Genomic DNA, 14,578 nt, shown 5'->3' with positions numbered 1-14,578 from the left:
GGTATAATATACATTGGGCTGCTAACCACAAGGTCAGCAGTTCAAAACCACTAGCTGCTCCAGAGGAGAATGATGAGGCTGCTCATCCCTATAAAGATTTACAGTCTTGGAAACCCACAGATGTAGATCGACCCTGTCCTACAGGGTTACTGTGAATTAGAATTGACTTGATGGCAGTGAGCAAGTTTGAGTTTCGAGAAGCTTAAAAAGAAATTAGATTCACTGTGCTTATGCTTCCGTTTTCTAGGCATGAGGGTAAATTTGTTCTTTGGGTGGTGGGTGGGGCCGTCAGTGAATATTCAGGGGAGCATCTCTTTTCTCAACTCCTCTTTGGCTTTGTATGAGATGAGAGATCTCCTAGGTCTTTTGCCTGTCGGTGAGAATGACTTTCCTGTCAATCTTCTGTCAGAGATTTCAGACATGAGTGAGATTCCTCCATATGGTTTGATGTTCTTTAAATTTTCATGGGTGCTTGTCCAATGATGGCAAGGACATTAGAAAAGCTATGGTGGTGGAAGAGCAGAAACAAATAAGTTTCCAAGTCCCTTGCCTTGATGGAGAGTGACACAAGAGAATTTTGTCTAATAAAGTTAAGAATCTACTGCTTACTCTGAGTAACTCTGCTGAAAACAATATCAACATGACTCTTCAAGAGGGACACTCGTGGGAAGATTCAGAGGCTGCTTGCTGAGAGAGCTTGATTAAAATCATCAAGAAGAAAGAAGGGAAAAAATGTTTTTAAAGACAATGGTAGTGGGGGAACAGGGCAAGAATCCACTCATGGGGAGGGTATTGTTTATGCCTCCACAGGCAAGGGAGGGAGAGACCAGACCTCATCCTGGTGCGCCAAGCTTGGAGGGCAACATGCCAGAATGGAGCAACTCATTAACAGAGAGGACTGCGGGGCTGGCCCCAAGCTGAGTTATGTTGACCCCCCCCTCCCTAGAAGAATGCATTACAGAGGACAGACCTGAAGATGCAGGCTGAGGAGAGTGGCCAGTCTGTCCTGACCACATGGGAGCAAACTAAGAGGGAAAGAGGGAGAGTGGACCTCATCCTGGCCCACCAAGCCTCCAAATCAACATTCCTGCTTGGAGCAGCCAATGTACAGAGAGGACCCAGGGCCTGCCCCCAACACAAGACACAATGTCCCCTCACTGGCCCAAAGCGCTACAGGAGACAGGCAACACTGGAGACCAGAGCAGGAAGTGTGTCTGGTCTGATCCCCCTCCCCCCACCCCCACCCCCACCCCATTCCACCCACACACACAACAGGGCAAATCAAGAAGGGAGCCAACTGCAACAAGGGGATAAAAGTCACAAGGTCCCCGAGGAATCCTGACAATAGATTTCTAACTCAGAGGTGTAGGGGGGCAGTACTTGGCACATCATCAAACCTGGTTGGAAGACATTCATAAAAGTCAACAGATAGACCTGGAACTATTTAATTTATTATTTTTATATGTCTATCTATATAAGATAAACAATGCTGAGGAGAAGGACCAATGGTTCTGGGGGGACATGGGAGAGGAGGAAGTGGGGGAAAGGAAGTGGGGACCCAACAAACTCAGGGACAAGGGAACAACAAGGTATCTAAAATCGATGGTGAGACGGGTGTACAATGCCTGGTGGGATTTGATCAGGTGCAGTGTAGCCGAGAGGAATTACTGAGAGCCTAATGAAGGTTGGAACATGATGGTGGAACAAGAGGAAAGTAAAAGGAAATAGAGGCGAGAACTAGGAGGCAAAATCTATATAGAGAGGCATAAATATAGGCATGTACATAGGTAAATGCACTAATATATAATGATAGGGGGTTGGGTCTATGTACATATAATTATATGTTAAAGTGTTAAGGTAGCAGATGGACTTTGGGCCTCTACTTGAGTCTTCCCTCAACACAAAAACACTTTGTTCTAATAACCTGGCACTGTGTGATACCTTCCCGACACAATCGCTGAAGACAAAATGGGTGCATAAGCAAATGTGGTGAAGGAAACTGATGGTGCACGGCTATTAAAAGATATAACATCTGGGGCCCTAAAGGCTTGTAGGTAAGCAAACGACCATCTAGCAGGGAAGTAAGAAAACCCACATGGAAGAAGCACACCAGCCTGTGCGATCACAAGGTGTCGACAGGATCAGGTATCAAAAGATCAAAAACAAATAATTTTACCTGTGTGAAGGAGAGGGGTCAGAGTGGAAACCCAAGGCCCGTCTGTAGACAATTGGATAGTTCCTCACAGAAGGGCCACACAGAAGAGGCAAGCCACACAGGGTGTAGTATAGCACTGACAAAATATACAACATCATCTAGTTCTTTGATGCGTACCCCCTACCCCACTATCATGACCCAAGTTCTACGTCACAAATCCAGCTAGATTGTAATATGTACATTGGTACAGATAAGAGTTTTCATTATGTGGAATCCAGGACAGATAAACCCTTCAGAAACAGTAGTGGGAATAGCAACAATACCATGAGGGTATGGTGAGGATGGGGGTGGGGAAGGGGAGGAAGGGGGACTGATATCAATGATGGATGGATAACAGAAATGTGGGTGAAGGGACACAGCGTACTGTGTAAGATATTGAAACATAATAATAATATATAATTAAGGGTTCACGGGGGTGGGGCAGGGAGGGAAAAAGAGGAGCTGATATCAAAAAGTTCAAGTAGAAGAATAATGTTGTGAAAATGATAATGGCAACATACGTACATGCTCACTTGATATCACTGATTTATGGATTGTTATAATATCTGTAAGACACCCAAATAAAATATTTTTTAAAAAGAAAAAGAGTATTGATATGACCTTGTTTGAAGCTCTTGCTAATGAAGATCAGGATTGCAGCCTTCAGTATGGGTTACAACTCAATGTAAAAGAAACCAAAATCCTCACAACTAGACCAATAGGTAACATCATGATAAACAGAGAAAAGATTGAAGTCAATGATTTCATCTTATTTGGATCCACAGTTAATGCTCATGGCAGCAGCAGTCAAAAGATCAAACAATGCATTGTATTTGGTAAAACTGCTGCCCAAGATCTCTTTGAAGTTTTGAAAATCAAGAATGTTACTTTGAGGACTAAGGTGCACTTGACCCAAGACATGATATTTCCAGTCACCTTATACATACGGGAACGTATGACCTTGAATAAGGAAAATCAAAGAAGAATAAATGCATTAGAATTGTGGGTCTGGCAAAAAATATTGAAAGTCCCGTGGAGTACCACAGGGACCTACACATCCGTCTTGGCAAAAGTACAGCCAGCAAGCTTCTTAGAGGGGGAGATGGCAAGGCTTGTCTCACATACTTTGGACATGTTGTCAGGAGAGACCAGCCGCTGAAAAAGGACATCCTGCTTGGTAAAGTCGAGGGGCAGGAAAAGAGGAGAGCACTGAACAGATGGCTACAGTGATGGGCTCAAACATGACGCTTGTGAGGATCGCATAGGACTGGGCGAGGTGTTCCTCGGTTGCACAGAAGGGTCGCTGAGTCAGCACTGCCTCAGTGGCACCTAACAACAACCACCAACTTTTATCAAAGTGCACTGCTATATCGTTCTCCCACCTGTGCTGACGACATTGCATTGTGCTGATCCTCCATAGCTTTGGCATCACCTTGGAAACGCTCAAACATGTTGTAAGTACTAGGTAATGCAAAGTCATTGATTGGCCTTTCAGAAGAAAGAGGGGGAGGTGGTATTGATTTGGCAGCCACATTTTCCCAAACCAAAATCAGGCACATAGTGTGCCGGTGAACCAATTTATTTGAAATGAGAAATATCTTTCCAAAGGTGAAATTGGTCTGAGTGTCCTGCATTTCAGTGTTCCTGTAAGGCTGGGAAGGTAGGCAGAATTTTCCAGAACATAGTCTCATTGTGGACATGGTCCAACAGAAGATTGTTGGTTGGCAGATATGACTGGTGGTAGGAAACCCTTTGGTGGGGTGAAGGTTGTGTATAAGAAATTCAGGGAAACAATTACTGTTTGGGTGACATGAGCCAGTCCCCTTTTACCAGCATCCTGTCCTTAAGGAAATGAAGTTCAATCTCTCTCCAGGTCAGGTATCCCCTTGATCATCTACGATTGGACTCTAGAAACCTAACTACACCTAATGCTGAGCTCAGCCTCCTTCAGGACAACAACTTCCTGGCCCTGAGCAGAAACATAATGTGCTTACTTCAGTGACCAGAATCTCCCCAGCGCTGAGAGGGAATGACTTGAGTAGCCTCGGGAGAGCACTGAATGAATTACTCCTTTAGGAGGGCGTTGTGGCAGAGTCTGGAGACACCCGAGAAGGACCTCATCCTTCTCCTGACCGTCCAGTGGGAAATAAAGGCCAGTCAGCTGACCACTTGAGTCTGGAGCTGTGAACTTGGCTATTGGCTCGGACTCTTACAGTCCGAACAGGAACAACCTTAGAAACATCCGAAAAGGCTGTTTCATGAGCAGATGCCTGGTGCATATCTGAAGGGAGAGTGGAGTCCCATGGTTAAGATAGAAAGGGCATTGTAGGCCAGAGAAAAGATCCATGATCAACCCATGAGGTAGTTAGTTTATTGTGCCAACCTGGCTGATAAACACATGTGGGGTTCATTGAAGGGTGGAGGGATAAATGACTTGGTGAGCCTCACCTTTCTAGTTCTCAGGTCTCTTGCTTTGTGATGGTCGGACCAGGGTGCAGCTGCCTTAGCCAGTTCCCTGCTTCAGCCGGCAAGGCTCACTTCCTGCAAGACATCCTTGAGGAGAAGCCACATGGACCTGCCCTGATGTAGCCCTGGCTGCTGGAGCAGCCATGTGGAGACCCTGCCATGGCTGAGATGCTTACATGCTCACTGATTTGGCTTTCCTCCTGCAGTCGGCATCATTGTGTGTGTTTTGTGAGATGGAGGGGGACTTTGTGGATTGGTGTCAGACATATGGGTTAATGTTGGACTTGCGGGCTTGGGGAGCACTGGGTTGGGATGTTTTCTTGATGTGCACTTAACCTTTATATAAAACTCTCTCTTATACATGAGTTTCTGTGGATTTGTTTCTCTAAAGTACCCACACTACACAACCCACCAGTCGTTTACAGGGTGGCTATCATTTCCCTTGGTGGCACAAATGGTTTGCACCCATCAGTCGCACATTTGAAAACAGACCCAGTCATCTACTTCCATAAAGATCATGGTCAAGAAGCCCTGCGGAGCTCAGTTCTCCTCTGTAGCATATGGGGCCTCCATGAGTTGGAATTTGCTTTCTGGTTCCAAGTTTGGTTCTTAATAAAATAAGTAGTTGGATTGACCACTTAAAAAAAGAATCTTATGCTATTGTAACCCTCTATTTTTATTTTTTTAATTTATTATTAATCTGGAGTTAATACATATATCATATCATTCCATAGTTCGATCACAACCAGCAGAATTGTACAATTACTACCTCAGTCACTTTCCAAACATTCTATTTCTTCATTCACTCCTTGACATTGGGGTTGACAACTTTTATGCCGTGCTTGGAACCTGCTCCCTTTGACCCATCACCCACCACGGTGACAAAATCACCAGGAAGGAGAGCACCTTGAGGTGCTTTTCCGAGCTCGCAGCCCAAGGTGAGTTACTTAGAGTGGCACTGGAGACATAAGCTAATGAGTATGATGTGGATGGAGAAACCACTCAGGGAAGGAGAGATTGATAAGAATGAGGAGGTCAGAAAAGCCTGGGCAGATGATTACATTGTTCTTGTTCTGTTCTTCTTGTCGAGTGTTATCACGTTGTTTCCAACTCATGGTGACCTTGTGTACAACAGAATAAAACACTGCCAGGTCCTGTGCCGTCCTCACAAATGTTGCTGTGTTTGAGCCCATTGTTGCAGTCACTGTGTCAATCCTTCTTGTTTAGGGACCTCCTCTTTGTCACTGCCTCTCCACTTTACCAAGCATGATGTCCCTCTCCAGGGACTGGTCTCTCCTGACAAAATGTTCAAAGCATGTGAAAAAAGTCTCACCATCCTTGCATCTAACGAGCATTCTGACTGCACTTTGAAGACAGGTCTGTTGTTCTTTGGACCGTCCATGGTACTTTCAATATTCTTTGCCAACACTGTGGTTCAAGTGCATCCATTTTTCTTCTGCCTTCTTCATTCAATGTTCAACTTTCACATGCATATGAGGTAAATGAAAACCCCCTGGCTTGGGTCAGGTGAACCTTAGTGTTCAAGGAAAAATCCTTGCTTTTTAATACTTGAAAGAAATCTTGTGGGCAGGTTTACCTAGTGCAATGCATCTTTTGGTCTCTTGACTGCTGCTTCCATAAGCATTGATTTTAGATCCAAACAAGATTAATCCTTGACAATCCTTCAGTCTTTTCTCTGTTTTTCATGATTTTCCCTATTGGTCCAGATGTGAGGATGTGGGTCTTCTTTACATTGGATTAGGATTTACATCCTAATCCATACCGGAGGTGGCAATCCTTGATCTTCATCAGCAAGTGCTTGAAGTCCTCCTCACTTTCAGCCAGCAAGGTTGTGTCATCTGCATAACACAAGTTGTTAATAAGCCTTCTTCCTATCCTGATGCCATGTTCTTCTTCATATAATCCAGCTTCTCTGATGATGTGCTCAGCACACAGATAGAGTAATTATGAAGAGAGGCTACAACCCTGATCCACATCTTTCCAAGTTCTAAACCATGTCGTATTCCTGCATGGTGTGGACAGGCTCACTTTGCAATCTATTGATATATATACATTTAAAATAGGTCTTTGTCTGGCTTGGAAAAGGGGCAGAAAGTCAGCTCTGACAACTGTGCCTGAAAGGCAGCTCTTGCTTGAGGATTTGCACTAAAAATAGAAACGCTGGCATGTGGGTGGAAAATTTGACCCAATTCAAGATGATCAGTTTCAAGAATTACTGGAAAAGAAATCTCATTAAATATGTTAAATATAGGAGCAAGAGGATTAAAAGACTATTTGGAATTAAAAGGAAAGCCAAAACTCTACAACGATTTTAAAATAATGCTTGCACCTCTTTACAGCGCATGAGAAGTGGAATCCTGTGCCTTCAGCGCTCACAGGAGAGGCCGAAAAGGCTCTGATGAAGTGGTGCTGCACAAAGGGGGTGGGGCTGGCCCAGAGCTTCCTACAGGCCAGGCCGGGGGCCCTGCACTCAGTGTGGTTTTCACAGGGCCACCGTCTGGTTCTTGCCAAGCCAGCTCCTCCTTGATCTAAAGTGCCAGGACCAGATGGCACTCATCCTCTCACGCACTGAAGGAGAGGAGAGACCCAGGCTCCTTCCCAGCCATCCTGAATTCTCCTTTTCAGTTCGTGGCATCACCGCCCTGCTTCCTCCAACCCAGAGCCTGGCAGCTCCGTACCTCCTCCTCCTCCTCACCCCACATCCAATCTGTCGCTAGGTTCCATTGATTCCTTACTGAAATAGCTCCCTCATCTGTCCCCTCTTCTCTCAGTCCCCACCTATTGCTCCCCGAAGCACTTCTTGCCAGGACGACCAAAATTACTCCCATACTGATTGTCCTGCCTCCGCTCCCTCCCTCCCCTTCCTAAAAAATACACTCTTATCTATCTCTTGCTCTAAAAAATTTTTTTAATCAGTAGGTTTCTGTTGCCACAAAGCACATCCCAAAATTCCAGTCTAGAATTCTTAAGAAAACTCAAAAAGAAGCAAAACAGTTCAATGCATTACCAAAGCGCTGCAGTCACTAAGCCTCTACCCTTTCCTTAAGGCCTCATTTACCAAGCTTCACTGACTGTGCAGATTGCCCTCCTCCTGCATTTTGCGAAGATGCTTAGCTACCGCTGAACAGGCCAGCCTCTGAACACCCCTACACGACTCTGTGCCTTCTCCTTGGAGTCTCCCTCTGCTCCTTGTTGTTCCCTCTTCCTGACTGGCCCCTTCCTAAGATATCCTCTGCCTTTTCGAGTTTTACCCATTAAGTTGGTCAGAAACGGTCCAGCAGCAAGGGACCAGATTGCCACCCAAGGGAAATGATTTCATACGAGTCTTTGTCTGATCCTGAGGCTCAGATTATCAATATCTTTTCCTGAGTCCATTTTGTAATCACTTTTTTCACAGTGCTCCTGTGCGCTTGGGCATACTTTGTTCATAATGTGTCCACGGGTAGAAAATATAGGCCAGCACCCTCAAGTCTGAACACCCCTAGTCCATAATTGGAAAGGAGAAGAGGCTCTCGCTTGTACGTTCATCACAGGCCTCTCCAGAGCCCTTCTAGGGGGGTGTGTATCTCCTGGGTCTGTCACAGAGGAGTCAGGAGTCCAAGGACTCTGACTAGCTGGACGTGGAATTCTAGCCATGCATTTACTTGTAAAAGGCACATGGAAGACAGACGTGTAGATTGGCAGTCCTCCCTGTGTGAATAGGGAAAGATTAGGATGCTGAGGAGATAGAAAACAAAGTCACCGCATTCGCATTTAAAGGTCAACTCAACTCCCTCTTCCCGCAAAGAGCCTCCTCCAGTTCTGCCTACAGTTCCCCCTCTACCCTACACCCTGGTGCTCAACGTGTGTCTTTGTAGTGGAGTTAATACTTACCCCAAATCGATGTTGACTTTCGACCTCAAAATGTGACCTTATGAAGAAATAGAGTCTTATTTCTTAATTTCTAAAATAGTTTTCTTCAAAACTATTTTATTGGGATCTAATACAAATATCATATCAACCCACAGTTCAATCACATCAAGCAGTAATGTACAATTGCTACCACAGATTCCAAGCATTTTCTTCCCTCTTGAACTCCTTGTTATCAGCTCCCCTTTGACCACCTGCTGTATTCCCCCTCCCCCACTGCGTCCACCCCCAGGAACCCTTATTGTACCCTTTATTCATCACTCGGAAAAACAGAAAGACATTAGCTCCCAATAAAATGGTTTTGAAAAAAACAGTAAAACTTAAACCCTCAGAAAATCAGGACTTATACTGAATTATCAAATGAAAGTATGAATTTTTTAAAAGTTTTACTAAGCTATTTTTTCACAGATTTTTATAAGAATAAAAATATTTGCACTTCTATAACAGCAAAAGTAGAAGAAACTGGGTCTTTGCTGGTGAACTGGGCTGTGCTACGGTGCTTTGTATGTTTCCCCTGTGTAGATGCTGTGTGCTCCCCAAATAAATGGAAGAGAAGAGAGAGGGCGGGGGGTCACAACCTTGGAAAGCCACTCGTTTCCTTCCTTTGGTGAGCATATAACTCCAATGGCGGGTATTCTTATAAGAAAAAGAGAAAACACAAACAAAGGGAGACAACAGTTATAGGAAGATGGAGGCAAAGACTGAATGATGGTGTCACCAGCAAAGGAACATCTGGGGCCACCTGGAGGTGGATGTCAAGGGAGGACCCTCCTCTAGAGCCTCTGCCAGCACCTTGATTTCTGGCCTCCAGGACCTTGAGAGAATTAATTTCCATTGTCTTAAAACACTGGGTGTGCTGTGATAATTTACAGCCCGCCTAGAAAACTAATACCATCAAATTATTATTGTTTAGCCACTTCCATGTGTCACCTCACTATAGACTCCTAGAACACCTTACCTGTTGGATGACTCACTCCTCAATCTCTGGGGCTCAGCTCATGAGGGCTCTCTCCAGGAAGCTGCTAGGACTGAAGTACATTGAACCTCACACCACAGGAGCCATACTCACCAAATGAATGGTCCATTGTCTCCAAGCACATTGTGAATGGCCCAGGGGCCCCACTTTACCTTCCATAAAATGGGAAGAAGCATTCACAGTGCCTGCCCCACCACAAGACCCTAATGGGGCACCTAAAAGACAACGGCACATAAACCACTGTCCACCACCCCTCTCATAAGTCCTGGTGGCACTCTCGGGTAAGTGTTGGACTGCTAACCACAAGGTTGGTAGTCCAAGCCTACCAACCACACCTCAGGAGAAAGATGAGACTATCTGCTCTGGTAAAGTTTTACAACCCCAGAAACCCTATGCCCGAGTGTTGGCTGTGGGGTAGAATGTGGGTATATTTTGTGTCTGTGCTCTAAAAATGTTTGCAAAAACATTTACCTTCAGAAAACTACAATCAGTACGGTAAAGATTTAAACCTAACACATTACAGGTTTACTGTGAAGTCAACAGATAAATCAGAATACACCAGGAAGGACTTAGACAATTGTAAAATAAGGCAAATGCACATTAGTATTGTAATATTTTATTTTTGTAGAATAGGACAAGTCATAAATGGGTTCAAAGAAACAAGGAGGAGGGCAACATATATACAAATATGCTGGATCCAATGGATGGATGAATTGTGATAAGAGCTATAAGAGCCCCCAGTAAAATGATTATTTAAAGGAAAAACATAAATTAAAAATTAGAGAAAGATACAAACCTGACTCTGCCTTTATTCAGATGGCACTGTTTAAGGACCTGCTCTGACAGTGAAGGAGGCCTGGTGTAGATTCAGCATTGGTCTGCTAAAGGGAAGGTTGGGGGCCTGCTTCTCTAAAGGTTGACATCCAGTGCAGGGGTCCTCCTCTGCCCTGTAGGGTAACTCTATGCGGGCCCACTGGACAGCAGTGTATTTTAGTTTGGTTTTCTCCGGCAAGGATCCCTCCCTCTGCTTACACCAGCCCTTTCCCTGGTGCAACTGGGTGGTGTAGAGAGTTACACTTGGGTGCTAACCTAAACATTGGCAGTCTCGGTCCACCCAGAAAGAGGAAGGCCCGGCAACGTCAGCCTTTGAACCCCCGTCCCCCCAGCATGCAGCTTTCCCCGGACACAAGTGGGGTCACACTGAGTTAAGAAGGTTCACACCAGCAAGGGTAACCCCCTGGGCCCAAAAGGTACCTGAGTTTGCAGCCCTGCTCACACCTGAGTGATTGCTGATGTTGTCTCTCATTGACCCAAATTCACCAAAGAAACAAAAAGAGTTACAAACCAAAGCCATCATGGAAAATAGACTTGAAACTATGAAGGCACAGCACACCCAAAGAAGAGGCACGGTTGGCAAGAATAGAGCCATGAGAGCACTCTAGAAAAAAGTAGCCTCTGCAAACGCGCTCAGTCCATGCTCCACACTCTTCCGGGGTACCGCTGTGTCCTCCCTGGTCCATGGCAGGCAGAGCAGGAATGGTGATGGCAACCTGTGGCATCCTGGGGAAGCGCTGATGTGTCTAACTGTTTGAACTATGGGCTTCCTCAAGACCCTCGCCTAACATGTAGGGCTCTGTTCCCCGGCTCCAGGGAAACAGGATCCACACCTCTGCCCTTGGAGAAGTGCTTTTGAAAGGTCGCTGGTTCCTATATCCAGAAAGCAGCCTGGCTCAAAACAAAGTATGTTGCTGTGCCTTCCAAAGTCACGCCAGAGCCCAGCAAGCTCCGCAGAAAGACATCTCGGCCACTTTGGTTGTCATCTGTCCTCCGGTGCACTCCACTCATGAAAACCTTCAGTAGAACAGAAACTGTGCCCACTGCGGTGCATCTTCCTGACTGTTGTTATTTTAATTTGGTATTAATTGGGAATTAATACATATATCACATCATTGCATAGTTCAAGCACGTTGAGCAGTATTGTAAGATCGCTACCACAATCCATTTCCAAACATTCTTCTCCTTCCTAGACTTCTTGATATCATCTCCCTTTTACTGCCCCCCACCACTACCACCACAACTGTCCCCAAGCCCCAAACCCCTATTCTGCTTGCTGTCCCTAGAGGAGATCAAAGGGATAAGTCTGGCTTGAACAGTTAAAACTCTGTCAGCTGATTGCCCCTCTCTGATGCATTCTGGACCTGATCTGGTTTTCAACATTGTCTTTAGTTTTATTTTGCTTTGTTTTTCGTTTGTTCATACTAGGGTTTATCTCAGAGGTGTTATGTTGATATGTTTGAATCCGAAGAGATCCTTGTTTGAGATGGCCCTCTACTTCACTAACTATGATTTCTTTTTTTCTAGATTTTGAGTTTTCCTGATGAAGTGACGAAAGTAAGTGAGCTCCCAAATCCCCGTGAAATCAGCGGTCACAGCCTGGGGACGCAGCTCCTTGGTGAAGCAGCGCTAGGCAGACACGGATTCAGACTCAGCTTCCTACCTTGTGTAGCAAGGGCGTTTTTCTGATCCTGTCACTGAGATTAAGCCACCTTTGGAAGGCAGGGTCTTGGCCCATCCAAGTGTTCTGACCTCTGTTCTAAATTGTGCATCAGCACTGCCGGCTCTTCATTCCACTCTCCAGTCCTCTCAGACCCATAGAGAACTTTATCGGAGGAGAAGCATCACATTTGGAGAAACTGGTAGCAAATGCACCTCTGTGGAGGCGCAGCTCTTTCACATGGCTCTGTTCAATGAAGAGGGATGTGCTGGGGGAGTGGGGAGGGAAGGGAAAAAAAATGAGGACCTGATGCAAAGGGCTTAAGTGGAGAGCAAATTCTTCGAAAATGATTAGGGCAAAGAATGTACGGATGTGCTTTATAAAATTGATGTATGTATATGTATGGATTGTGATAAGAGTTGTATGAGCCCCTAATAAAATGTTAAAAGAAAAGAAAAAATGCTACACACACAAAAAAAGAGGGATGTGCTGTCCCCGGCGACCTTAGGTACCAAGGAATCATTGTGATGGGCATCATTGCCACCTACAACCATGGGGAAGGACAGCAGCTACCTGTTTCCAGGTGTCTCTTTCCCCATACAAGGATGAGACCACCCTGCCTGCCCAAGTACACAGATCACCCATACAGCCCGATGGCTTTGTAGCTAGAGTACCCTCATGAATGCAAGGGGTCCTGAAGATGGTGGGTGTAGGAAGATGACAATGGAGGTGGCTTGTCTTTTACACAAGGAAGAGCTTAGTGTGGGGAGTTATGTGCTTACACCATCACACAGGACTCAAGCGGAGACTGGTCCAGAGCTTCCAGAATCCTGGCATCCCACTGCCTGGAAGGATTTGAACATTGGGATTCCAGGAAGTTTGTCCCCAGATCCTATAGTTAGAAACTACAGGGGAATGGGTGTACAGGCCCCTCTGTCTCTCTTGCTCTGTTTCTAGGGGAGGGACAAGGACAAGGGTGGACCCTACTCCCAGTGCCCAAACCCCAATAAGTCACAGGACTCACACCCAGTTTAGGTCTCATTAAGGTACCTTTTGGCTTCAGAGGAGAGGTGCTGAACCAGTTAAATTCAAGGCAGATAAGTCTGCTCAGAAGGTTATTGGCACTGTTTTTTGGGATCCCCAAGACTTCCTTTAGTTGTTCAAGCTGAAAGGACATTTAAAAGGAACATAATTTGAATCCCTCAAAGATGTGGTGTCATTGCAGGGTACAAAATCCTGGGTAAAGTGTTAGAGAGATGCATGCACTATCTTCAGAAATACATAGACCTACACAGAGAACATGGTGAGAATCACTTCACATTTTTTTAACGAATGTTTCTATGATCTTGTAGCAGGGCTTTTTTACTTGCAGATACCATTCAAAATATGTCTAAAGGGAGTCAGATTAAAAAGACAGTAACAGAAAGGTAGATTGAAAATCCTCAAATGTTTAGAAATTAAGCAATATACTTCTAAATAACACATGAATCAACGAAGTACCCAGAAAAAATTAAGTATATCTTGCTAATAAAAATGAAAATATCACTTGCCTTGCTTTGTGGAATCCAGTGAGAGAGGGTTTACAAGAAAACTTTTAACATTAAATGCAAATATTAGAAAAGAAGAAAGATCTAAAGTTAATATCAGTTTCCAACTTCAGAAAGTAAAGGAAAGATCAGGTTGAGACTAAGTAAGCAGACAAAAAGAAATCATAAAAATCAGATCAGAAATTATTGAAATCAGAAAGAAGGAAAATACCAACCAAAGCAAATGTTTTATTTGAGAAAAAAACTCATCTAAATTGATTGTAACTCTAGCTAGTCAGACCAAGAAAAAAGAGCGATGACACAAATCACCAATTCCACTTCTCATAGATATTGAAAAGATAACAAAATAATTAGAATGGACAAATCTATGCTCACAAATTTGATAGCAGAGAAAAAAGTGGACTAAGAAATTCCCTGCAAGACACAAACTACCAAAACCCATAAAAGAAGAAATAGATGGCCTATCTCTGTGTCTTAATCTGGATTCTCAAGAGAAGCAAACTCAGTGAAGCATATATATACACATACATATAGCTAAGCTAAAGCTAGAGAGAGAGGAGAGGTTTGCATGGAATAAATGGCTCACAATTTTAGAGGCTGGAACCTTCCAAGTCCGTGAATCTTGTCAGGCTTGAGGCTTCTGATGCAAGCAGCTACGTGGACTGGTGAACCCAACATTGGCAGGTCAGCTGTTGACTGCAGAACTGAATAGATGTGCGCCACAGGGAGGATGGAGGGCTGCTAAGGCATTGGCCAGGAATATAGCAGACCCTTGGCTCAAGTCTGAAGAGCTAGATGTTGACAAGCTTCGTGTAGGAACAGAACCAGCAGAAAACAAGGAAGCTATTGCACGATTCCCACGTGTATTGGACGTACACCACACCCCCAGGGAAGAGTTCAAATAGTGGAGGATTACCTGGTCTTTATCACAAAACCCCTGAAAATCCTGGGCCAGCCAAGTTGACACAAAA

This window comes from Tenrec ecaudatus, chromosome 9 (genome assembly GCF_050624435.1).
Source record: "Tenrec ecaudatus isolate mTenEca1 chromosome 9, mTenEca1.hap1, whole genome shotgun sequence".
In the NCBI taxonomy this organism is placed as follows: Eukaryota; Metazoa; Chordata; class Mammalia; order Afrosoricida; family Tenrecidae; genus Tenrec; species Tenrec ecaudatus.
This window is presented reverse-complemented; position numbering follows the sequence as displayed.